This window comes from Aplidium turbinatum, chromosome 11 (assembly GCF_918807975.1).
Source record: "Aplidium turbinatum chromosome 11, kaAplTurb1.1, whole genome shotgun sequence".
Classification (NCBI taxonomy): domain Eukaryota; kingdom Metazoa; phylum Chordata; class Ascidiacea; order Aplousobranchia; family Polyclinidae; genus Aplidium; species Aplidium turbinatum.
In genome coordinates this window covers 18,607,387-18,632,402 of record NC_137482.1, presented here as the reverse complement: position 1 = coordinate 18,632,402, position 25,016 = coordinate 18,607,387, and the positions used below count along the sequence as shown (strand labels likewise).

Below are 25,016 nucleotides of genomic sequence, written 5' to 3'. Positions count from 1 at the left end.
ATTGTGAGATATCGCTTTTTGAAAAACGTGTTTATTATCGGGGTTGTAATTGGCAGTGAAAAAAGAAGGCAAAAATTCAGTTCGATTCTAACAGGTGATCAGAGTCGCTGCAAGTTTAACAGGCCATGTACACTTTGCACAGACAACAAAATCCGTCTTTTTTACAATGATTCCACGTGATATCCCTATTGTAAAATGACGAATTTTGCTGTCTGGGACACAGTGCGATTTTTCGTAGAGGCGTAGATATTGAATAAAAGCTAAACGGCTATCTCTTCAAAGTTCTAATCTTATTTATGCTGATGACAGAAACTTTATATTGTTATCCCTTTTTTATTACGATTGGAAATGGCCTACGTTTGTTTGTACGTATACTTGTATAGCCTACGCTAAATTAGCAGACGAAAGCTTTCTTTTTCTATAGTTCTTCAACATAAAACTTGTTGAAATAATTTATTGCATCATAGGCTTTCTATAGGCTCAGGTTTATTTGTAACACTCTTGATTTGATAACTTTGTTCTAGCGTCTGATCCAGTCAACCAGTTAGTATTGGAATTGCAGCGACATTTTTCCTTATTTGTTATGACGCTGTGGCGGTCACAATCCGTCAGCCCTATTCATGTTTTTTCTAGACTTGTTTGTTAATACTATGATGAAATTAAATACGTTCGTTTGTGTATGAACTTTATTTGATGTGCTTTACTGCAAAGGATCCCTGTTTCACTGACCTAATCTGAAATATAGAATTGAGAGTGTGATAGAAAGCAATAGGTACGCTAGCTTTGACCTCGCCATCCATGACATGCAAACCCTACTTTCGGTTTGATCAATAAAAATGGTGCAGTCTTGAGTCTTTGATGATACAGTTTGTGGCGCTTCATTCATAGAACATCTGTCTTGCCACTCGCATTCAGGCATCGTAAGAAGTCCTGCGCTGTTTCGAAGGGTAGGCACTTTAAAGGGGTATTAAAGGAAAAACCTGACTTGGCGATTTTCCGCGTTCTTTGTGTTTAACATGCTACCATAAAACGATTTTCAATAAAATTTTGCCCCATTGCGGTCTGACCACCATTGTGCGCGTGCTTTTGTCAGAGCTTTCAAAACGAGATTGGCCTGAGCAACGAAGCGTGCGACTGTAAAGAACGTCATAAAGTCTACGTCATAAAGTCTAGCAATCAACCGATCACGCAATAATTGTTACTGCGGGCGATTTGACTGTAGGCTATGTATGTATTTACATCAAAACAGCACATTTTAACATCAAAACAGCAGACAGTTTGCTCAAAACATCAGATTGGTAACGTGGCTTTTGTTATTGCTGGACTTTATGACGTATTCTTGAGCTGTGTTTGCACGTTTTGGTCATTTTGAAAAAAATGAAAATAAATGAAACACTGGACTTTGGGCCTTGCCAGCGCCATTGAAAACAATTTTTTTTGGGTAATTGTTTTTGAAATGTATTCTTAAATGTTCAGTTTACTCATTTTAATGCTTAATTCCGGTTTGAAATTTTCCTTTAGTATGCCTTTAACAAGCAGATTTCTGAAAATCCACGAACGTATCCAATCCAACCACGAACCAATGAGATGCTACGTTATCTGTACGTTATCTACGTTATCTGTTATTGTGACCATTCCAGCATTCAGCCAGAGAATTAATTATTACTTTGAACTTTGTTTGGTAATTACAGAAGAAAAAAAAGCTATAACAGAGGTGGGAATCAAACCCACGTCAGTGTAATGACTAATACTATAGATGATTTAATTTAGCTAGAATTTGCGTTTTTCCTTTATTCTTTCCAAACGCAATCTTGATGACGTCATGAACAGCGTAGCTTCTGATTGGTTCGTGCTGGATTGGATATCTGCATGTTAAAGTGCCTACCGTTTCGAAGACCGTTAAAGCCATATAGCAGGGTTACTCAACTAATCTTAACAAAGGTCCAGTTTGATCTAAGTTAAATATTTTCAGCGGTCCGGTGAATGTTATTTTACACACAATCATGAAAGTTAAACTATCTGTACCAAACCACTTTTTAGGTAAATTGTAACTCGAATTGCGTCTCATTGCCTCTAACCCTCGACGAGAGGAAAGAACTTAATGATGATGAACTAAGAAAAGATTTCTAAGAAAGTGTTTGGGAGTCTGGGAGTCGAAGCCCCCATCATCTAGGACAGAGGTGACGAACCTGCGGCCCGCGGCCGGTCAAAGAATTTTGTGCGGCTTGCAAAACAATTTGACAATCTCTCATGCACTAAAGACAAAAGACATCTCAAAGCTGTTTTATGCCTTCTCTGGTACACCCTTCCTTTGCTATTTTTTTGCCCTAAACACTAACGTTCAGGGTTTAAAATTAGAAAATAGGAAAGCTATAAAGTAAAGTTGTGAAAACACCATTCACCAACTTCACCTTGTATTTTTGGTCGATTCCAATCTATGACGTCATGAAATTTTGATAATTATCATTATCAGTGAAAGTACTGTTGCTCTATCTTTTTTGCTCAAGTTGATTTGTTTTTATTTTTTACTGTTGTACGTTTCGATTCTGCGTAAGATAATTTCAACTGTGTGGGTTTTATTACTTTCATCTGCCGTTTGTTACTTTTCATGAATAATATCTTGAGTTGCTTCTAAAAGATTGCATAGTAGGTTACGATTAAAAAGTTGTGTGGCCCGATAACTCATGTGTAATTGACAAAGTGGCCCGCGACAGCAAAAAGGTTCGTCACCCCTGATCCAGGATAATCACAGTAAAAATTTCTTCCTCCCAGTAGAGATCTATTTAAAGAAGCCCTGAAACGTGGCAATGAGGTTATTCTTCCAAAAGCTCAAGGTCCACCATCAGAGAGAGATATTGTTTATTTGCCTTTCTAATACGACTCGATATAAAGAAACACAATTACATACAAATCAAAATATGGCAATAGAAAGGTCTGGCAGCACCGAACAACCTTGCGGTTAACCAGTCAAGGTGCTGCCTGTCATCAGTCATCTTACATTGCAGCATCAGACATTATAACTGTATCAATAAAATATAATGATGGATGGAACAGTAGCTTCGAAATCGAATTGTATATATAAGGTTTTGTAGAATATTGAATCAAGACCAGCTGGGAAAACATGAGCATATAATGAATCATATCGTTTAAGAACACAAATACGAGGTTACATGAGATAAAATAATTTAACTGAACGATTTTAACGATTTAATAAGAACTTAACAAGGTAATTTTATAAAGTTTTTTAAACAAAGCTAGGTGTTTGCTTTTAATACATTCATCCAATTCACTCCACAATTTAGTACCCCGATGTGTCAGAAGATTGTGTGCCACGGATTTGTTTATTTGTGGAAGAAAATACTTCATTTTATTTAGTTGTCGAGTGTTGTGCGAGTGAATATTATCAAGTTTTATAAAACGATCTTGCAATACAGGCGGTAGATTATTATTGGAAACTTTATGCATAAATTTTGCAATTTCGAGTTTGTAAATATCTTCACGTTGTAAAATATTCAAAGATTTGTATAAGCTAGTGACGTGACTGAATTTTGTACTTCTAGTGATTGCGCGAATAATATTATTGTGTCTTACGTCAACTTCCTTGATTAGTGTTTTACCTGCAGTACCCCATATAGTAATACCGTATTGAACACGACTATATACTAGACTATAATATAACATAAGCAATGTTTCCTCTAACACATAGTTACGAAGGCGATAAAAAATTCCGGAATATCGAGCCAACTGCAGCGACAAATGTTTAATGTGTGAGGACCAGGTTAGATTTTCATCGACATGGATTCCCAGGTACTTAACTGTTTTCATTCTTTCAATCACTGTTTGGTTTATACACAACCTGAAATTAGTTTCAACAGTACGCTTAGGTACTTTGTTTATTAAATTGTAGCTTGTTTTAGAGTAGTTTAAAGAGAGTTTGTTTCTTCGTAGCCAAGCATCAATTTTTTGTAGTTCAGTATTGGTTTCTGTTTGTAAAGATTCCAAGTCTTCACCACGTAAAGCTAGATATGTGTCATCCGCAAAAAGCACGGTAGAAAATTTAGACATTAAAGGAAGATCGTTAATATACATTAGGAAGAGAAGGGGTCCCAATGTTGAACCCTGAGGGACTCCACAAAGGATTTTTTGCAAGCTTGAAGCAGAATTAGACACTTTGGTATATTGGTATCGATTAGTAAGATAACTTTTCATCAGCTCAAGAGCAGTGCCACGTATTCCGTAGCAATGTTGAAGTTTATTTGTCAGTATGTTGTGGTCAACTGTATCAAATGCCTTTGACAAGTCAAGGAATATGCAACAGGTATAGAAATTTTTGTTCACATTGTTTAACAGATCGTCATACAGCGTGCTTATTGCCATTGCAGTGGATGTATTTTGACGAAATCCAAATTGTTGAGCACTCAAAAGGTGGAATTTTTCTAGATATGTGTAAATTCTAGTGTGAAGAAGCTTTTCAAATATTTTACTAAATGGAGATAGCAGTGATATTGGTCGATAGTTGGTGGAATTATGAGGATCACCTTTTTTATAAACCGGAATAACCTCAGCAATTTTTAAGGCATCAGGGAACACTCCAGTAGTGACGCACAAATTAAATAGTTTACTTAGGAAGAAAGAGATCACAGGGCTGGCATATTTTATAAATTTAGTTTCACAGTCAGATTTCCTTGTTGACTTTTTGTCTTTCAAATTAGAGATTAACTTATATATTTCTTCTGGACTTGCGGGATCAAGAAAAAGAGAGTTTTTGACACTGTCTGGAGACGAAGTTATATTACGCTGGTCTTTTGATTGTTTAATTGTTTTTGCCATGTTTGGCCCGATGTTAACAAAAAAATTGTTTAGTTCCTCTGCTATGTCTTTTGGAGACGTCAGAGGTTTGCCATTTGTAGTAATTACTTTAGAGGGCATTGTTGTTTTTTTCTTTTTGATACTGGATAATTCATAAATACTTTTCCATATTTTGTTGGAATCGTTTTTGTTTTCTGTTAGGGTGTTGTGATAATATTTACGTTTAGCAGCCTCGATAGTACGGTTTAGTAGATTACGGTAAGTTTTATATCGTTCATGCATTGCATGCTCAAATTTTTTATGTAGACGCTTAAACATGGAATTTTTCGTTTTAATTGATTTTAGCAGTCCCCGACTGATCCACGGTTTAAGCTTGAGGCGCTTTTCTTTACGGGTAGCTTTTCTGTAAGGGGCATGATTGTTTACTACTTCAGAGAAAATGCTTTCAAATTTATCAAAGCATTCATGCACTGAAAGATCGTTGAGATTATTATTATAATTGAGTTTACGGTCTAATTCGTCAATGTAAAGTTCAAGATTAAAGTTATGCATGTCACGAACATAGTATACATAGTCATTATTCATCAGCACCCAGAAAGTCCGGATTCAGACCGCGGTCCACCAGTTGAGTAGCCCTGCTATTGAAAAGAATTCAAATTTGTCGCGGCAAGGAGACAAAACGAAAAAGTTTGGTTGATTCCAAGAACTTATGCTTATACTTCTCAAACTGAAAAACCTTTTTTGCAAGATTTATTTCCTACAGTTTTGAATTTTTGTAGGCTGCACTGTAGATTGGATTATGTGAACCACCGTTACGGGCCCACTCACGGTCAAAGGTGGGCAGTAACTATAGTTACAAAAGTAACTAGTTACTGTAACTACAGTAGTTACTTTTTGAGTGACTGTAACGGTAACTTCGTTACTATTTTCCAAAAAAAACGAAACGCGGTAACTTATAGTTCCTATTTTAGCACTTATTCAACAGTTACAGTTACAAGTTACTTTGGCATTGAAATTTCAGTTTCTAGTTGCCGTTTATTTCTCTGCACGTGTTTGTGTCTTCCTTTGTGCGTGTTTGCTGCGCTTTGCGCAATAATGCATTTTGCTCGTAGCTGTATCGGTCCAGCGCTGCGCATGAGCGGTTCTATTTTTGTTTTGTGGTCTTGTGGAGCAGGGTTGCCATATTGGCGAATTTATCGCCAAAATCCAGAAATCTGCCGATTTTTTAAGACGTTTGACTTCATATTTATGATTTGACTGTTTTTGGCGATGTTTGAAAACTGATTTGGCTAAATAAATTGTTTTTGGCGATTAATCAATATGTAGGCTACCAAAGACAGGCAAGACACAACAATACAACAGGGTTGAGCATTATAACAATATAGTTTAACAGTCAAACGTTTTCGGTTTAACTTAAGCCCTCATCAGGAGCCTGAAAATATTTATAAAAATGCAGTAAATTTTAACTTCTTGAACGTAACTAACTAACTAACTAACTAACTATAAACATCAAGAAACACGCAGCGATTAAAAGCAATTTCTTGATGCTTATAGTCAGTTAGTTAGTTACCTTCAAGAAATTGAAATTTATTGCATTTAGTCTAACGCTTGCAATGCCTCTAAAAAGATTGTCTGACATCAAAACCAGCAACAGCATCGCTGTTTGCTTGCCGTTGGTGGACGTTCTTGTGGAAGCAATACAAACCAGATTTGGTCATTTGGTTCGAGGACAGCGACTGCATTCCACCCACAATTTAGACTTATCTGTGTTATATGGCTGACAATTAAGCGCCACTGCTGAATTGAAGACCAAAACAGAACATGCTTCAAGCAATCGAAGAACCAAACTGCTCTGCTGAAGAGGGGAGTTAAGTAGCAGCGACACTGAAGTGGATGGTGGTAGAGCAACAGAGGACTTTTTTTGCACCACTTTACGCAAAAACCAAGAAAAGAAAGCAATGCGCGTTGAATTTGTTACAGGAGTATTTGGAAGCGGACCCTGAGCTCAAGTTAAGCGGATCCAGATTTACAAGCGGACCGATGAAAAAACTGTTTTAAAAACATAACACTCCCGTTCCGTCAAGTGCTGCAGTGGAAATATTGTTTTCATTGCAGCACTTGTTCATCACCAGACTTTATTCGTTCATCTCCGACGCCAACACACGCCCCATCGGCCTGACACTACCAATATCAATACAGGCATGGGTGCGCCTCAACCGTCTACGTACTGCCGTCCGGGCTTTTCCGCTCAACCATGCACCAATGAGAAATAGCCTCTTCCTCCTCCTATGAATGTGGTGCCGAGGAACAGACCGCAGACTACATCATTGATTGATTGAATCTTTATCCTCGGACAGGGAAAGCTTCTTGCAGAGCTTAATCCTGGCAGTTTTGTAGAGGTCTACTTGTAGACTAAAGCAAGGTGGTCCGCGACGACTGCACAGGTGGTTCGTGGCGATATGACAAGAAATGATAATGTTGTGGATATGTTTCCTGTTCTGTGTGATTACATTACTAACAAATTCTTAATTAATGCAGAGTCGATTTTCTCTGACGTTACACAACATGGGGAATTGCTTTTTGCACATTTCAAGAAGTACTTTTTAAAAGAGACATATGAGAATTTTGACTGGATTTTAAACCCTTTTGTTGTTAGCAAAACTGATCTGTCAAGACGCCAGTGGCGTAGGAGCATATGCTGCCGCCCCTGGCTTTCGTTGAAAATGCCGACCTAAGTAGACTGCAGCAAAGTTTGAAATAGTTTCATGTTAAAGTAATCTTTTCAATAAAAATAATTACAAATAATGTGCCGCGTCTCAGAAGTTCTATATTGCTTGAGAAAGAAGCCTCACTGTCTCAGCGTTAAGGCCAAAAATATATAACAAAAAATGGACAACAAATGTATTAGGCAAATAAAAGATCAATAGCCGCTTCAAAATTGAACTTTTCGAGCTTTCGCCGAAGCAAAATCAGCGATGATTCATTTGAATCGTTCTCTGATAATGTTATTAAACATTTGAACCAGAAGAGGTTACAAATTTTAGTATAACTCCCTCGTGCTTTTTTAATTCTGTTTCTCTTGCTTTCTTCTTCTTTTTAAAAAAAGCTCCACTCTCTTGGACACGTTTCATTTTCAAGTCTAAATTAACACTTGTATAAATTTAACCACAACCTGTCATTTAAACGTTCACAATTAATAACAACTTAAACGTTTACAATTAAACGTTTAAATGCCCAGGATTGGTTCACCTTTCACAGTTTTCTTGGTCCGCGAGATCAAATCGTAACTAATTAGCTCGTGATTAGCCATCTCTCCGGGCCCCCCTCAGTCCCGGGTACAATGTCTCCCTCTCATAGGGCCAAACGTAAGAGACTCGCTAAAAAATTTTTTTGTCAAAAGTCAAAAGCCAATAAGAGCCCCTGGCCGCCAAAATCCGAGTCCCTCACCAAAAGAAGGCTAGCATTGCTGAATCAGGCCAAGGAGAAATTGGGAAAAAGTAATGTGTTCTCATTCAATGGAAAAATTTATGCGTATGTCCACGACAAAAAGCATTGGATTCAGACTGAAGATGACATAACAAAGTTAAACAATTAATATTAATTATTTAAATAATTTCTTCCATGCATTAAGCTCCATATACTGCTTTTTGATATAGCATTTATTAAAGTCAGCTTGCAGTAAGCTGACATAACTTTAAAACCTCCAGTCAACCTCAACTTTATTATATTACCTTTATTACCTTGTTAAACTACTTTAAACTATTGATAATATACTTTTGACTATTGTTCAATTTTTAGCATATTTTTCTGCTTATTTGTATACTCAGCAGTAGGCTGTATTTAAATATCATGTTCGGTTGATTTCTTCACAGTTACACAGGTAAGTCCATATTATCTATGCCTACATGTAACATCTGTGAGAAAGTTGTTCGCAGCAACCAGAAGTCCATCTCCTGCAGTGTATGTGATTTGTCTAATCATTTTAAATGTACAAACTTAACTCAGACTGATAGATCTTATTTCTGTACAAACTGTTTACATAACTCTTTACCGTTTTTCAACTGTAGTGATATTATATTTGCCCAACTTTTTTCAATCAAAACAGCACAACTTCTCAACCAAGAGCCTACATTGCTTAATGAACTTTTTGAAAATGAAGTTGTAAATACTGAAGAACTTGAACCTTGTTTTCAAGCTAATGATGTGTATATGAATTCTAACAAAGTACATTTTTTGGTAACAAATATGCAAATAAACAAATCCCTAATAACTATGCACTTTAACATTAGATCTTTATCAAACCCAAAGAATTTCTCAAAATTGCAGGCACTTGTAACGTCGATGACAGTTAAACCACATATTATATCTATTAATGAAACCTGGCTTAAAGTAAACCAAACTGGTGAATTTACCTCCCTAGAAGGTTATGTTTTTCTCGCAAATAGTAGATGAAAACAAAGGGGTGGAGGAGTGGCTCTGTACATAAAAGATAACATTAGGTTCTCTGTAAGAAATGACCTGACTACTATGAAAGAAAAAAATTTTAAATCTCTTTTTGTTGAATACCTGAAAAGTTTGGGTGTTCATCAGGACAATTATCGTTTCTAGCACTAGTTGCTACGTTCATCTGATAAAATTGAAAGTAAAATTAAGAACAAACAAGATGGTTTATTGCTTTACTGACGTTTCGCGCACCATGACAATGCGCATCCTCAGAGCGAAATACATACAATATTTTTGTTGATATATTTGTAAACAAGAAAAAGTTAACTTGTGGTACTATATATAGATCTCCTCAATCACTTTCTGCTGCCAACTCTGAGTTTCTACAAACACTCCTTCTTACAATAAAAACAATATCAAAATCAAATGCACAATGTTTCATAATGGGAGATTTTAATTACAATCTATTGGACCATAATACTGTAATTGTCACACCAGCAACTATGCTGATGCTATGTTTGAACACAGCTTCCATCCATTGATAACTAAACCAACTAGAATTACTTCATCCAGTACCACATGTATTGATCACATATGGACAAATGTCTATAATGCCAAAACAAATGCTGGTATAATAGTTGACTGCATCGCTGACCATCTGCCTGTAATACAATGCTCTCAATTAGGTTCAATAGAAGAACTTTCATTAAACAAAGAGAAAAGATGCTACAGCAACATAAACATGTGTCATTTTGTAGAAAAATTATCTAAGCTCAACATTAATAACATCATGAATGAAACCAACACTGATGTAGCTTATAACATGTTTTTCAATAATTACGTTGAAGTATTTAAAAGCAGTTTTCCAGTGAAATCTGTAAGAAATGTAACAAAAAAATGCTGGTGTGATCATGAACTCAGTGATCTTCACAGAATGAAACAACTGGCATACAAAAAATATCTTAGAAAATCTTCTGAAAAAAACAAATCTAACTACAATGCTCTAAGAAACTTTTATACCAGGTCACTAAAGCTGAAAAAACAAAACTATTTTATAACTTTACTGTTAAAGCACAAAAATAACCTGAAAAAAACCTAGAATTATTTAAATCAATTATTAGGTAAAGCCAGATGCAATGAACAGACCCATCTTGTTAAAGGTGATGAAGTACTTATACAGAATATTGATAAGGCTAACTACTTCAATGAATATTTCTCTTCAATAGCATCAAATCTGGTGGATAAAATTCCTAGTACAAGTACCAAATTTTCAGATTATCTTTCAAGTCCTATCAGTGAATCCATTTTTTTGCGCCCCACTTTTGCTGATGAAGTCAAACAAATTCTTTCTTCTTTTCAATCCAAACTTAGTTGTGGAATAGATGAAATACCAACAAAGATATTAAAAGTTGTACCACAAAACATAATCATGGCACTGACCCACATCTTCAATTTATCCTTAACTAACGGTGAATTTATAACGGCATTTAAAACATCTAAAATAATACCCATATTTAAAAAAGGCAAAACTGAAGACTGTAGTAATTACGCCCCATCAGTCAATTATCTTCCTTTTTAAAATACTTGAAAAAATAATGTACAACAGAGTGTATAATTTTCTTCAAAACCATAACTTTTTCTACCCCCAACAATTTGGGTTCAGACAAAATCATTCAACTAACCTCGCAGTTTTGCATCTTGTTAGTAAAATTTCAAATGCATTTAAAAAAAAGAAACCACCCTTGGTATATTTTTAGACCTGTCTAAAGCATTTGACACAATTGATCACAAAATTTTGTTAAACAAGCTTTACTATTATGGTATCAGGGGGCAGACCATGACTGGCTCAGTAGTTACCTACTAAACCGATTTCAAGTAGTAGAAATATCTCAATCAATGTCTACTAAATGCAAAATATGTTTCGGGGTCCCCCAGGGTTCAATTCTAGGACCTTTACTGTTTTTGATATATATAAATGATTTCTGTAACAGCTTACAACACTCTGAATCTGTAATGTTTGCTGATGACTCCAATTTGTTTTTATGTGGTAACAGTATCACCGAGCTTTATGAACTGGCCAATATGGAAATGTTAAACGTAACAGACTGGCTGGCAGCACATAGGCTGTCGTTAAATGTAAATAAAACTAAGCACATTTTATTTAACAATAATAATAATACAAAGTGTTTTAACTTCACCCATACATTATCTGCGTACAATCAACCCATTGAACGTCTTAACACTGTTAGTTTCCTAGGCATTTTACTGAATGAAAACTTGTCATGGAAATCTCATATGATTCACTTGCTACAAAAACTGCGACGAAATTTCGTAATAGTCTGCAAGATTAAACCTTACTTAAACACTGCGAATTTGATTTCTCTCTATCATTTTCTCATTGAAAGCAATCTAAGATATTGCATTAGTGCTTGGAAGTATGGTCATGTTACCATTGTAAACAAACTGCAAAAAATTTGCAACAAATTCATAACAATGATCACTAAGCATGAACCACAATACAATGTTGACAGTTTTTTCACAATTGATAACCTTTATACCATCGAAACTGGCAAATTCATGTTTAAACTGAAACATAATCAACTGCCTAAAAACTTTAACTCTCTATTTCAACTCAACAGCAACTTGCATCACATATCAACTAGAAGTAGCAATCGATTTTTTCTCCCCTATTACTCAAAAAAGTTAACCCAACAATCCATCCAATTTAGTGGAGTTAAAGTCTGGAACGATCTCCCTAAACACATTACTGAAATCGAAACCTTTTTGTTAGATTTTCAACAGGTCTTTGAAAAGCGTGCCTTTCGTTTTACTGCATTACTCCCGTTGATTTGTGTATTCGCCACCTAGTGTCATTTCCCCTTCATTGTTATGTTATCGCTGATTTGCAAATGGCAACACTCATCATGAGATTGTTATGGAACTTTCGAGACGTTTCGTTTTGCTGCTAGTTTGCCATCTAGCCGAACTTGTTAGCTACTGTAGTTTGTGACTGAAAGTTGATTGATTGATGTTTATGCTTTGTTAGCTGCTTCTCTGTTATGTATTTCTACAGGACTTAAGTTTGACAACGGCTATGGTAGACTAATACTTATTTGCGTGTAGGCTGAATTCCATATTTGCAGCTTGCTATCTCTCAAAGTTCAACTTACTGGTGAGCCTACTTGTGATGTAGGCTAATAATGTTTTTTATAACTGAATGTTGACTTTCTGCCGTGAACAAACGTAACGTATCTCTGGTGTGCGTAAATTGTTGTTAGGCTAATACTTCAAACTTAAATATTGCAGAGTCAATCACTATAGAATCCTTCGCGTGCAAGTGCATCATTTGGCATTACTGATCCGGTCATACTACCGGTACATTTGTTATTCTGAATTGTATGATTGATTGATTTGTGTCGTGAATTGTGGATTCATGTTTACTACTGAATTATCGACTAATAATTTGTCAGCCTCATGGCAATTAATTCGTAAACCGATCTTAACTAGGCCATGTGAATTGACACGTTTCCATTGTTTTGTAATGATTATTGGCCTAACGTTATGGTTGTACGGTAGCCTACGTAACAATTGTGAAAGGTAACATCGCGAATTTATTTATTCAGTGCGTCATTGGCCAACCTATGGGACTTGTGTACCGTACAGTGGATTGAGAACTGTTAGTCAACAAATTTGGTACGTTTACCACTTCGACTGTTGTGCTTGCTGAATTGTGACTAGTGTCTTATGTTGTGTTATTTCTTGACAGAAAAACCGATATAAACTTCATTGCTGCGAAGCAGTCATTGAAAACCGCGTGATTTCTTCAAGTTGGCGTGCTTTAACAGTTGCTCAGTCCTGCGGGTGGATTAGGAAAATCGTGACGTCACCGGCGCAATCACCGTACCTGTTGTGTTCACGTCACACACAACACTTTTCATTATTCAGCAGCAAGCTGAAAACCCATCTGCAAACAAAAAATCAAACCGATTAGCATACGTCCATTGTGTAATAGATACCACTTTTGTACATTTAATCTTTCAAGTACTACTGTTTGACACCTAGTATCTGCTTAGCTTATTACAGCTGTCACTGTCGTACATCTGCCATCACCACCTAACACTGTTCAATTTCAATAGGCTGAGCTATTAGATGCTAATATGTTACCAATGCAATACGCCTTTAATTAGCCGAACTACGTATAATATGCTTGTTCACAGAACTTTATAACTCTCTGTTACTTTGTTGTGTAGATTTGTTTGACAAGAGTACTTCAACAATAAAGCTGTATCACTCTCCAGAATTTTGGTTGGAAATTCATTTCAAAAAACTTCAAAGAAACTCCATCCCGCTTCGATACCGAAGTCATCCGCATGTCATCTAGACCATTCTCATATCATCTTCACTACATTTTTCATCATTCATGATCATCAGTGTAATATCATGCTCAAATAATAAGTTAATGAATCTAAATTCCTGTGCCCATCAGTTGTCAATTTTCCTATTCAACATCACACCACTGTCGTTGCTGCGAACACTCCATTTTACTTAAAACGATGCACTGTACATAGTATTTTGTATATGTAATATGTTTAATATGTAAATAATATGTTTAATATGTAAATAATGTGTAATATGTTTAATATGTAATAATATGCCGTATGTTCATTGTTTATTCTTACATGTTCGTGTTGTTGATTTTTCTTTTTTATGTTGGTTGTAAGGTTCAGTCGTCCCCGCATGGTTTCATCAACTAGCACACCTCCAGTTGCTTTAGGTATGTGAAGCCAACTGGTTCATCCAACTAATTTATCTACTTTAAACTGTTAGGTTTGGTGGCCGTGCTTAATTTACTTTCGTGTACGTAACCTTTAAATTTGCATCGCATGCCCATTTTAAACTTTTGTAGTTTTGCCACCTTTTCCTTTTGTTGGTTTTGTTTCCGTTCACCATTTGTAACTTTATCATTGCTGTTGTTTTCCGACAAAGAAAAAATAAAATAAATTGAATTGAAGTAACCGGAAGAGTCTTTCCCAACGACACTCCGGTAGTCTACCTCAAATCCTAAATAAACACCTAGCTAAAAGTATAAGTGGTGCCAGCCAACTCTCAATTACACTATGTCTGCCTTCCCCATCTAACTACGCTAAAACAATAAAATACACCAGTATCTCAGCTTTACTGCACACGAGGTCTGACTGACTGTTCCAGACAATTGTTCACCAAATCAAACGTCATGTAAAACCGTTGAGGTCTACTGAATCTTAGCGTATCACGTAATGGAATATTTCTAAAAAATGAGCAGATTGCACCATCGATTGCAAGACCTGTAAAACATTGCAGCTGCAGCATAACATTACATCATCGTTAAATCTTTAATTACGAGATATGGTCTAAGCCAGGGGTCACCAAACTTTTTTGCATGCGGGCCACTTTGGCACTAAGGAGAGCTGTGGCGGGCCGCACTAATAAAATGTTAGGTAGGTTGACTCTTATGCTAAAAAAGAACGTATTTCGTACCCAGTATCCAGCGTTACATGTGGTTCATATTTATGTTAGAATACCGCAGCAACAAAATTAATCGAACAACGCTACTGTCAGGCCAAGCTCCTTTTACAACACTTTTGACTTTTTTTAGCAATGCCTAATAAACGAGGCCACTTGTTTTGCGCACTTACAGCGAGGCGAGCGGTTTCATCAGAATATTCATCGCCAAGCAAGAGTGGTGTTGTCACTTTGCTTCACAAAAGATATCTTGCAATTAACAATTTTAGTAAACAAGGAAATGTTTGACACATTGCAATACAGGCAACAATAGTGACCTACAAACATATCAGCGAAAAATAGGCTCTAATAACAGCGAAAAAGAAACCAGGCACCATGAAACAAATGCTTGTAGAAATCACCCAAAAATCGTAATTCTATCGTAATTCATGAACAGTCTTCTCTTTAAAAAAGCAATGAGTTGGTTTTTCATCCTTTTTGTGAGAGTCTATAAACAACGCTATAAAACCGTCTTTCTTTTGTTATAGACAACTGTCACTTGCGATGCTTATCAGCGTGGCAAGAATTTGTTGATTAATAACATTTTGCAGAACTTGCTTCGGCAGTGGATATACTAAAATTGGAACGATACAGAGAAGATTAGCATGGCCCCTGCGCAAGGATAACACGCGAAATCATGAAGCGTTCTATATTTCTTTAAAAAAAGAAAAAAAAAACATTTTGCAGTACTAAGCTAAATATTTTCATAATAGGCTACAATCAGAAAAAGTCTTTAAATTTATATATAATATTTTGCCAATTTATTATAAATTGAGTTGGCACACCGACCTATTTTGCCAACAAAAACTTGCATAAAGAGAACACTGATCGTGAAACACAATAACGATGAAGCGCACACTAGTGTTTACATGACATTTGCAAACTTAAAATAAGCAACCCTATGCTCGACATTTTTGAAATTCGAGAACAGACGTTTTAATCAACCACTGGGACAGTGTGGCTGGTCATCGCATTGGAATAGCTTTAAGCAACCCCCACCTAGAACTATAATCTGCTTGGTCGGTCGGTGGAATCGTATGCAAAGCGAAAATATGCTTCCCGGAAAGTATTTTTTGCCTTCGTGCTCTTTAACTCCTCAAGAAAAGTATTTTTGGTTATACTTGTACGCTGATACCTTCCGCGGGCCGCAGCGATACAGCGTGGCGGGCCGCATGCGGCCCGCGGGCCGCAGCGATACAGCGTGGCGGGCTGCATGCGGCCCGCGGGCCGCCATTTGGTGACCCCTGGTCTAAGCCAAACTTGAACAAGTGTAAGCCAAACTTGAACAGGTGCTTGAATAGCTTATCATTGCTTATCATTATTACGTCACACAAGCTGCTTACGTGCGTTTGAAATATTGCAATCTATTCTCGTCATTCTTAAAATTGTTGCTTAAAAGTTGGTCGCATATTTAACTGTTTTGCTTAATGCTTGCCAGCTGGACGAAATTTCCGTCTTTATCCAAGTAATTTGCATTGTAGTGACAAGTTTAGTGGTGTATCGCGTTGCACCCAATTTCGACAGCCAGTGGGCTATTTTTTACAGAAATACAATTCTCGAATAGACGTTTTCAGAAGAGTGTTTCTTTTCGGTCATTACATACAGACGAACGGATCCGGGAACTTTATGTTACAATTTTCCCACGAAGAGATTATGGTTTACCGCTGTGACCACTGACTACAGAAACTACTGCTGAGATAGAGAAAATGAATCGTGATTATAACAACAGATTTATGACGTAATAAATGTTACTAAGAATTGAACAACAGACAGAGTACAGGCTACAGCTATCCAACATCACGCAAGAAGCAACTCGAGCTTTTTAGCTGTTGTTCTATCCTTAAATTTTTTAAGGTTTGCTAGCCGTCACTTTGTAAATCATTTTCTTGTAATTATTATTTATTTGTGCATTACTTCATTTCTCGTGCTGTGTGCACTGTGCAGCCTCATTTTGCCGCCCCCTTGCAACCTGCCGCCTCTGGCGCAGAGCCAGAACCGCCAAGTGGCTGCTACGCCACTGCAGGACGCGAAGAAGAATTAGCCGAATTATCATCTGATCCAACTTTAATACTTAGTTTCAATCAAACTGCTATTGCATCTTTCTGGTTAAGTGTTGTGGCACACCTATCGCAAGAGACACCCATTGCTATCGCAAAAGGCAACTAAAATTTTATTGCCTTTTGCCACGATCTACATGTGTGAGACAGTATTTTCAGCTCTTACCAACATGAAGACAAAATACAGCTCCAGACTTTCTGTGGACCCTGACTTACGAGTTTACCTTTCACAAATAACTCCGAGAATTGATGACTTATGCAACAAGAAGCAATCACATCCGTCCCATTGATGTTTTCAGTTTTTTAAATAAACAAAATTCGGTTTTATTCATTTTCACCTTGTATTGGGGGTCCGCAAATAAACAGATTCACAAATAGTGGTCCGTGGCCCAAAAAATTTGGGAAACCCTGGACTAAAGGCTTTAAATCACTGACGCAGGCCCGGTCACTGAGATTGACTGAGTGAAGTTTCCGATTGTTGAAGTTTTGTTGCCAGGGAATTATTCCATCTATTAGATGCCTCTAAATAGAGAGCAGTCCTTAACGTGCGTTGCTCAAGCGCACGCCCTGAGAGTCGAACCAGCGCCGCTTGATCTTGAAGCTTCTTCGTTCCAGAAGTGACGCGCTAACCAATTGAGCTATCGGGGCGGACATCATCAATGACTGTACCATCTTCAAGTCACCTAAAGGAGTGGAAGGTCTGTGTGTCATGGATAATGAAACCAAAGACTGGCTGCTCTCTAGTGGCCTTCCAGTGTAGTCCGGGAACATCGTGAATCTGGGGCGGTAAAAGGATAGACCCTGGGCCCCAGAGGCTCACACGACGACGACGATAGGGCAAGGACATTTTAAAGCCCAAATAGGCAGGCCTAAGTGACGAGCACTTTGAAATGCTCGTATTTCTCAACGGAAATAAAGATATAAGCCACTGAGTACGGTAGTTTTTTTTTCAAATAAAACATTGTTGGTTTTGTACTTGTGCTGTTGTTAGCATGGATGGCTCTAACATTACATATCAAACATTGCGGTTAAACTGGACTTGTATGCAGAGCTGGCCAGGTGCAGAATTTTATGTTCAGATTTGTGAGTAACTGAAAGTATCTAGTAACTGTAACTAGCAACGGTAACTAGTTACTTTTTAAAATCGGTAACGGTAACTCAATAACTGTTTTGGCCAAGTAACTGTAACTGTAACTCAGTTACTTTTGAAAGTAACTTTGCCCACTTTTGTCTTCAGAATTACGAATTAGAGATTGAGTTTAACTCTGATTGTAAACCAGTGTTTTCAAAGCCCAGACCAGTGCCTTTCGCCATTCAAGAAGACTTAGCTATACAAAAAGGTATCTGGACACCTGTACAATTTTGCGACTCGGGAGCTCCTGTAGTACCAGTTCGCAAGGCTTCTACCGAAGGTAAGAAATCCAAATTAAGAATTTGTGGTGACTATTCCTCGACGGTTAATCCACAACTTAAAACTCACAGGCACCCTTTGCCTCTTCCAGAGGATTTAATGCTTAAACTAGGGGGTGGCCATGGATTCACTAAGATTGACCTGGCAGATGCTTATAACCAGATTAGGTTAGGTTCAAAGAGTCAAAAAATATTGGCATTAAGTACCCATAGAAGGGTTTTACTGCAAAATGTTATACCGTTTGGCATTTCTTCTGCCCCAGGCCATTTCCAAAAGATAATGGATGATCTAACTTGTGACCTTCCAGGTGTAGCAGTCTACCTGGATGACATTTTGATAAGTGGAGCTACAGCGGAAGAGCATTCCCAGAACCTTAAACGACTACTCGATCGTTTATCTTCGAAAGGTCTTAGGTGTAGGAAGGAAAAATGTAGATTTGCCCAGGCAAATGTCGAGTACTTAGGTCATGTTCTTTCTAAACAGGGGATTTCAAAAGGTCCTAAAGTCGATGCTGTACTGAACATGCCTGCTCCTTCCAATGTTGGCACCTTACGTTCTTTTCTGGAGTCGGTGCAATTTTATTTTAAGTTTATGCCCCCCAGATTTTTCTACGGTAGCGCAACCGTTATATCATTTAACCAAGAGTGGTGTTCCTTGGAGATGGGAACACGAAGAAGAATGCGCTTTTGCAAAATTAAAAACGTTTCTTTCCGCAGAAGATGTTCTCGTACACTTTAACCCGTTGCTTCCTGAATTGCATGCGACGCATCAAGCGTGGGCATTGGCGCCACACTGTTTCACCGCTCCCCGGACGGAAGCGAGAGGCCAATAGCCAATGTGTAAAAAATCTTGACAAAATCTCAAAAAAACTACAGCCAAATCCAAAAGGAGGCTTTGTCCATCATCTTCGCTTTGAAGAAATTCTACCAATACCTCTAAGGTAGAAATTTTATTTTGGTAACGGATCATAAGCCTTTGCTTTCACTTATTGGTCCAAATAAGCCTACCCCTTCGCTGGCGGTTAACCGGTTAGCACGCTGGGCGTTGTTTTTGAGTCAATTTAGTTATACTATAGAGTATCGCAAAACAACGCATCACCAAAATGCTGACGCCTTGAGCCGCCTTCCAACCAACGATGACCCAATTTTTGATGGGGAGGAAAGTGCAGATGATGTTGATATTGTCTGCGCTATTGATACGTTAGATTCGCAGGTTAGTCATTCCAATTCTTCTGCTTTGCGCAAGGAAACTTCTAAGGATCCGGTCTTGTCTAAAATCATTCGATTCACACAAGAAGGATGGCCTGCAAAATCAAATGCTAACGATCCAATCGAACAGTTTAGAAGAGTGGCTGATTCTCTAACAACATGTTATGGTTGTTTATTATATGGTTCTAGAGGAGTTATTCCTTTTAAACTCCGCAATGACATTCTTTCTCTTTTACACGAAGGTCATTTCGGCATGCAGAGCATGAAACAGCTGGCCAGAACAGCAGTCTACTGGCCCAATATCGATGCGGACATTGTCGACCTCTGCCGAACATGTACTACATGTGGTGAGCATCAAGCTGCACCAAGCAAGGCTCCTATCCACCCATGGATAGCTCCAGAGAAGCCTTGGATTCGAATTCATGTTGATCACGCTATTAATTTTTTAGGTTCTAATTGGCTTATTGTTACCGATGCTTATAGTAAGTATCCTTCTATTCACCCAGCTTCTTCCGTATCGACGTCTGCAACTATTGATTTTTTAGAGCAGGATTTTTCCCATTTCGGATACCCTCACTCCATTGTCTCAGACAATGCGACTACGTTTTCTTCAGAAGACTTCAAGAATTATTGTAAAACTAGGGGAATAATACACATCACTGGAGCACCATACCATCCAGCTACGAATGGTGCTGCCGAGCGTTTGGTGTGCACTTTCAAGCAGGCGCTGAGAAAATCGTTGTTACCGCCTAAAAGTGCGACAACTCAATTCTTGATGCAGTTTCGCCGTACGCCTAATGCTAGTGGTTACTCTCCCAGTGAGTTATTAAACCACCGCCAGTTACGCACTAAATTAGACATTTTACTTCCTTCCTCAGCTCAGATCACGAAAACGTCGACGAGACCTCCGCCCCGGAATAAAACCGGAAAACAATTAATTTCAACGTTGGTGATCCGTGTTACGCTTTATACTTTGGGTCCAGGCAAAGACGAAGTCCTCGTTGGGTTCCTGTCGTCGTGGTGAAGTGAAACGGGAGTCGGAGTTTGCAGGTTCGAGTGGACTCTCGAGGTCCAATATGGAGACGCCATATCGACCAGCTACGTCCGAGGTACATCTCGCCGGAAGACGGGGACCCAGGGGAGACTACTTTCACGTATTCATCGACAGCGACCGAGGATTCATCAACGCCGACAGCGATCGAGGATTCATCAATGCCGATTGCGACCGAGGATTCATCAATGCCGATTGCGACCGAGGATTCATGGACGCCGATTGCGACCGAGGACTCATCGACGCCGATTGCGACCGAGGACTCATCGACGCCGATAGCGACCGAGGATCCTTCATCGTCATCGCATCAAGAACAAACATTAAGGCGATCAAAGAGAAGACACCGACCACCCATTCGTTATGGGTGTTCATAAAAATTATTGGGGAGGTGTTATGTATTTTAGTTTATTTGCATTGAAACGATGTAGCCTACTTTGTTTTCGTTTCCCCCAGGTCTTCTCTTTTGCTTTGTATTCATCCGCATGCTTTTGTTAATTGGCACTTCTCGTTTTTGGGCTTACTTTGCAGGTTTCACGCTATATCTTGGTTGTGGCAATTTTATAATAAAACAGAACTTCAGTACAACTCTGGTTGAATGAGTTAGAAGCACAAAATAGACGACCTTCCAGAATAGACAACATTTCGCGTGGAAATTTTCTGGGGCTGATGAGATTTCGAATGGTAATCGGTTGAAACAATACCTCCCGGATGGACTGATAAAATGTAGTCAGCAATCGTGATTGTTCGGACAGGGAAATTTGCCAAAATCCTGAATTGGCATCAAGTTTTGAAAAATACTGGGCGCCCGAAAGTTTGGCCAGGGTTTCTTCGACGGTGGGGAGCATATGACGCTCTCTTTAAACACTTTTATTTAGCTGTGTAAAGTCTACACAAATTCGTACCTTACCGTTTTTCTTTGGAGCCACAACCATTCCAAAACACCACTCTTTAGGCTCCGTAACTTTTGAGATGACTCCAAGTTCCTCCATGCGCTTCAACTCACCCTTCACCTAGTCCTCCAACGGCAATGGAGCTCGTCTCGAAGCTGAAAGACAGTAAGGTTTCGCCTCAGTTTTTAAGCTGATGTTTTATTCGCGCCTCAGTTTGCCTAAACCTGTGAATAAGTCTGGATATTGATCGCTAAAAATTGATTGCTGTGAAACCGAAGTTTCCTGACATTATTAAAGCAAGCAAAGATACCCAGTTCTTTAATTGCAGGCCAACCTAGCAGTGGTTGCGTCAATCCTTTTATGACATAAACGTCCTGTGTGCAGGAAATGTTCCTTACGCTCAAAGTAGCAGTGAATTTGCCTTGCAATTGCAGTCGTGTGGATTGAGGGCTGACTAAGTCAACATATGACTAACTTTAAGTTTTTTACTGTCCTCTAGGGACATCACCGTAACGTCAGCTCCTGAATCAATTCGAAACCGCATCATTGCGTCATTCACATGAATGTTTTCTTTGGGTCTATCGTACATTGCACTATTGTTCAAATTTCCAAGCATTAGATCAGATTGTGAGTTGACAACTAGGTGGGACACTTTGTTGCGCTTACTTCTGCACACTTTTTGGAAGTGGCCTAATTTACCACAACTGTGACAGGTACAGTAGCGCACCAAGAAAAAAATTTAGGGGGGCTAATTCAGAAATGTCGGCCGAGTGATTTGCAACAATAGTGACAGTAGGCCAATGCCCATCCCGTTGATTACTATTTAAAGGCACTCACGGCCCACAACCCACCGGTTGCCGATACATCAGGATTCGTTCTCTCAATCAGATTAGAAGTTGGCCTAGTTGACCCCATGCTATTAGAACCATCAGCACTCTCATACCTACGTCCACTCTCGCAATCTTCCATAGATCTCAACGTTTTCGTCATGTATGACAAAATAGAATTAACTTTCCGTTTGCCAACACAAATAAGTGCGAAAACAACAACTAGCACGAAAACAGTTTAAAACAAAACACAAATTTTGTAAACAGTAAATTTAATGTGGACATTTTTCATACATACAAAACATTCAAAATTAGTTCGTATTTTCAACTAAAGTCCCTGACGCCTTTGTCTCTCTGCTCAAATGTCGTAGCCTATAGGCTACAGTTTTACATGTCTTTGTGACTCGGCGTTCACGTACGGTACATCGGTATGTCCACCAGACATTTGACTACGAGAGTACGGGAGCATCTGAACTTTAGGGAGTTAAAGAAAGGTGCCATCAAAGACCATGTCATGGAGTGTTCTTTTTACACAGATCGAAAATATTCTGCTGACTCATTTAAAATTTTATGCAAAGGCAAATCCCAATTTGACACCACAATTCAGAAAGCACTGTTAACGCTACAACCCAAATTTAAACAAACAATTAGCCTATTTGCTGGAGGCGCGTCCATTCTCCTCAACATTTACTTGATGTATCACGTTCCCTGTGGTGCAAATTTTTTGTAGTCATTTATGTAGTTGCCTTTACCTAATGTAAATTTACTTTCAAAAAGTTGAAATTTATTGCGGTTTTTAAATTATTTTAAGATTCCTGATGAGGACTTAAAGTTAAGCCGAAAACGTTCGACTGTTAAAACTATTGGTAAAATATATTGTTATAATGCTCAGCCCCAGTAGCGTATTTAGGGTGGGGGATGAAGGGGGATAGCCCCAGGGGCGCCGGAAGCGGGGGGCAGGAGGGGCGAATGCCCCCATGCCCTCAATTTTTGTGTGGATGGGGGGCAGGGGGGCAATGGTGCCCTTTTAAGGTCATGTAAGCTACTGCACATTTCGCAATACGACATAACAATTTCAGCTATTCGCTTTTAGCCTAATTATAATCTTTCATTTCTGCCTAAAAATAATATTCACGACACAAAATTCTGTATCACAGTAGGTTAGCCTACATCATTAAAACATAGCATGATGCAGGCCCGTGCCATTGTCAAGGCCTGAGAGAGGAGGGTACGGCGTACTCTTGAGGGCCAAGGACTGTGATTGTTGGAGGGTCCGAAATTGTGATTTTATAGTTTATGCGCAAAATGTTTGGTTAAAACCATATTGTTGTGTGCGACGCGAACACAACAGGTGCGGTAGTTAATTGCGCCGGTGACGTCACGATTTTCCTAATCCACCCGGCAGGACTGAGCAACTGTTAAAGCACGCCAACTTGAAGAAATCACTCGGTTTCCAATGACTGCTTCGCAGCAATGAAGTTTATACGGTTTTTCTGTCAAGAAATAACACAACATAAGACACTAGTCACAATTCAGCAAGCACAACAGTCGAACTGATAAACGTACCAAATTTGTTGACAAACAGTTCTCAATCCACTGTACGGTACACAAGTTCCACAGGTTGGCCAATGACGCACTGAATAAATAAATTCGCGATGTTACCTTACACAATTATTACGTAGGCTACCGTACCGTACAACCATAACGCTAGGTCAATAATCATTAAAAAACAAAGAAACGTGGCAATTCACTTGGCCTAGTTAAGATCGGTTTACGAGAATTAATTTCCATTAGGCTGACAAATTATTGGTCAATAATTCAGTAGTAAACATAAATCCACAATTCACGACACAAATCAATCAATCATACAATTCAGAATAATGAACGTACCGGTAGTATCAATCAATCAATCAATCAATCAATCAATCAATCAATCAATCAATGTTTTATTTGTCAGTAACAGGAACATAGGTAGCTGTTTGAAATATGCAATTAATGTACACAATGCAAAGTTACACAAGTTCCCATACCGACTGGGAGACAACGAAACGACCATACGGTCTACAAGTCAATTGCCACCCTACGGAAATGACGATTTTGCCATTTAAACTAAGCTTACAAGAGAGAGAGAGAAGAGAGAGAAACCTTTTCTTTTGTCTGTTGCGACAATTGCGACAATACGAATAAAATAGCTATCTAAATACCACAACAGACAGGAAGCAGCGAAAGACTATATCAGTCATCGAGTCAGCTGCTTCCCAGTTCTTAATGTGACAAATGTCAAGCATCGGCAAATTACGTTGAAACAAGATAGGCTGATGTTGAGTAATATTAATGAAAGAAAAAAAAATCATGTGCTGCTGCGATCCTCAAGTGAAGTCTTGTGGTTTTTTATTCAAATATAAACTTTATTCCGGGTGATTAAAAATAGGAAAAACTTTTAAAATCAATAAACTCTTGTAGCAAGGGCGTTTAAACTTCAGTGCAACAGAGAAAAGTTCAAGCCAATAAATAGTACAAGACTATACGAGTAAAAACATTTTTAGTAACAGTATTACAATACAAAAATAATCAAAATTTAAAAAAAGGTAGGCTATAGGCCTATTGTTCTGTCATAAAAGAAATGGCTGAGTGACTCTCAGTGTGACCTGTTAGGCTGCATGAAACTAGCGAACAATCCTGAAACTAGTAAATGAGAAATATTTGAGTGTAACCGAACAACACAATAGGTCAATAATGTTTTCTTCAGACGAAATTTAACAAATCAAATCCAGGCGAC

The 25,016-nt window shown here is 38.2% G+C and overlaps 2 long non-coding RNA genes and 1 other non-coding gene across 3 annotated transcripts; 2 read left to right on the top strand and 1 right to left on the bottom strand.

The window, feature by feature from the left end:
- Positions 1-9,653: 9,653 nt before the first annotated feature.
- On the bottom strand, positions 9,654-23,859 carry LOC145779244 (uncharacterized). Its single transcript, XR_014290544.1, has 3 exons — positions 23,804-23,859; positions 21,428-21,565; positions 9,654-9,914 (listed from the first exon to the last, which is right to left on the bottom strand). It is a non-coding gene; the product is annotated as an uncharacterized LOC145779244 (long non-coding RNA).
- Positions 12,290-14,295, top strand: LOC145780090 (uncharacterized). Its single transcript, XR_014290597.1, has 3 exons — positions 12,290-12,424; positions 12,876-12,945; positions 13,503-14,295. It is a non-coding gene; the product is annotated as an uncharacterized LOC145780090 (long non-coding RNA).
- Positions 15,348-15,450, top strand: LOC145780407 (U6 spliceosomal RNA). Its single transcript, XR_014290638.1, has one exon. It is a non-coding gene; the product is annotated as a U6 spliceosomal RNA (small nuclear RNA).
- Positions 23,860-25,016: the final 1,157 nt, after the last annotated feature.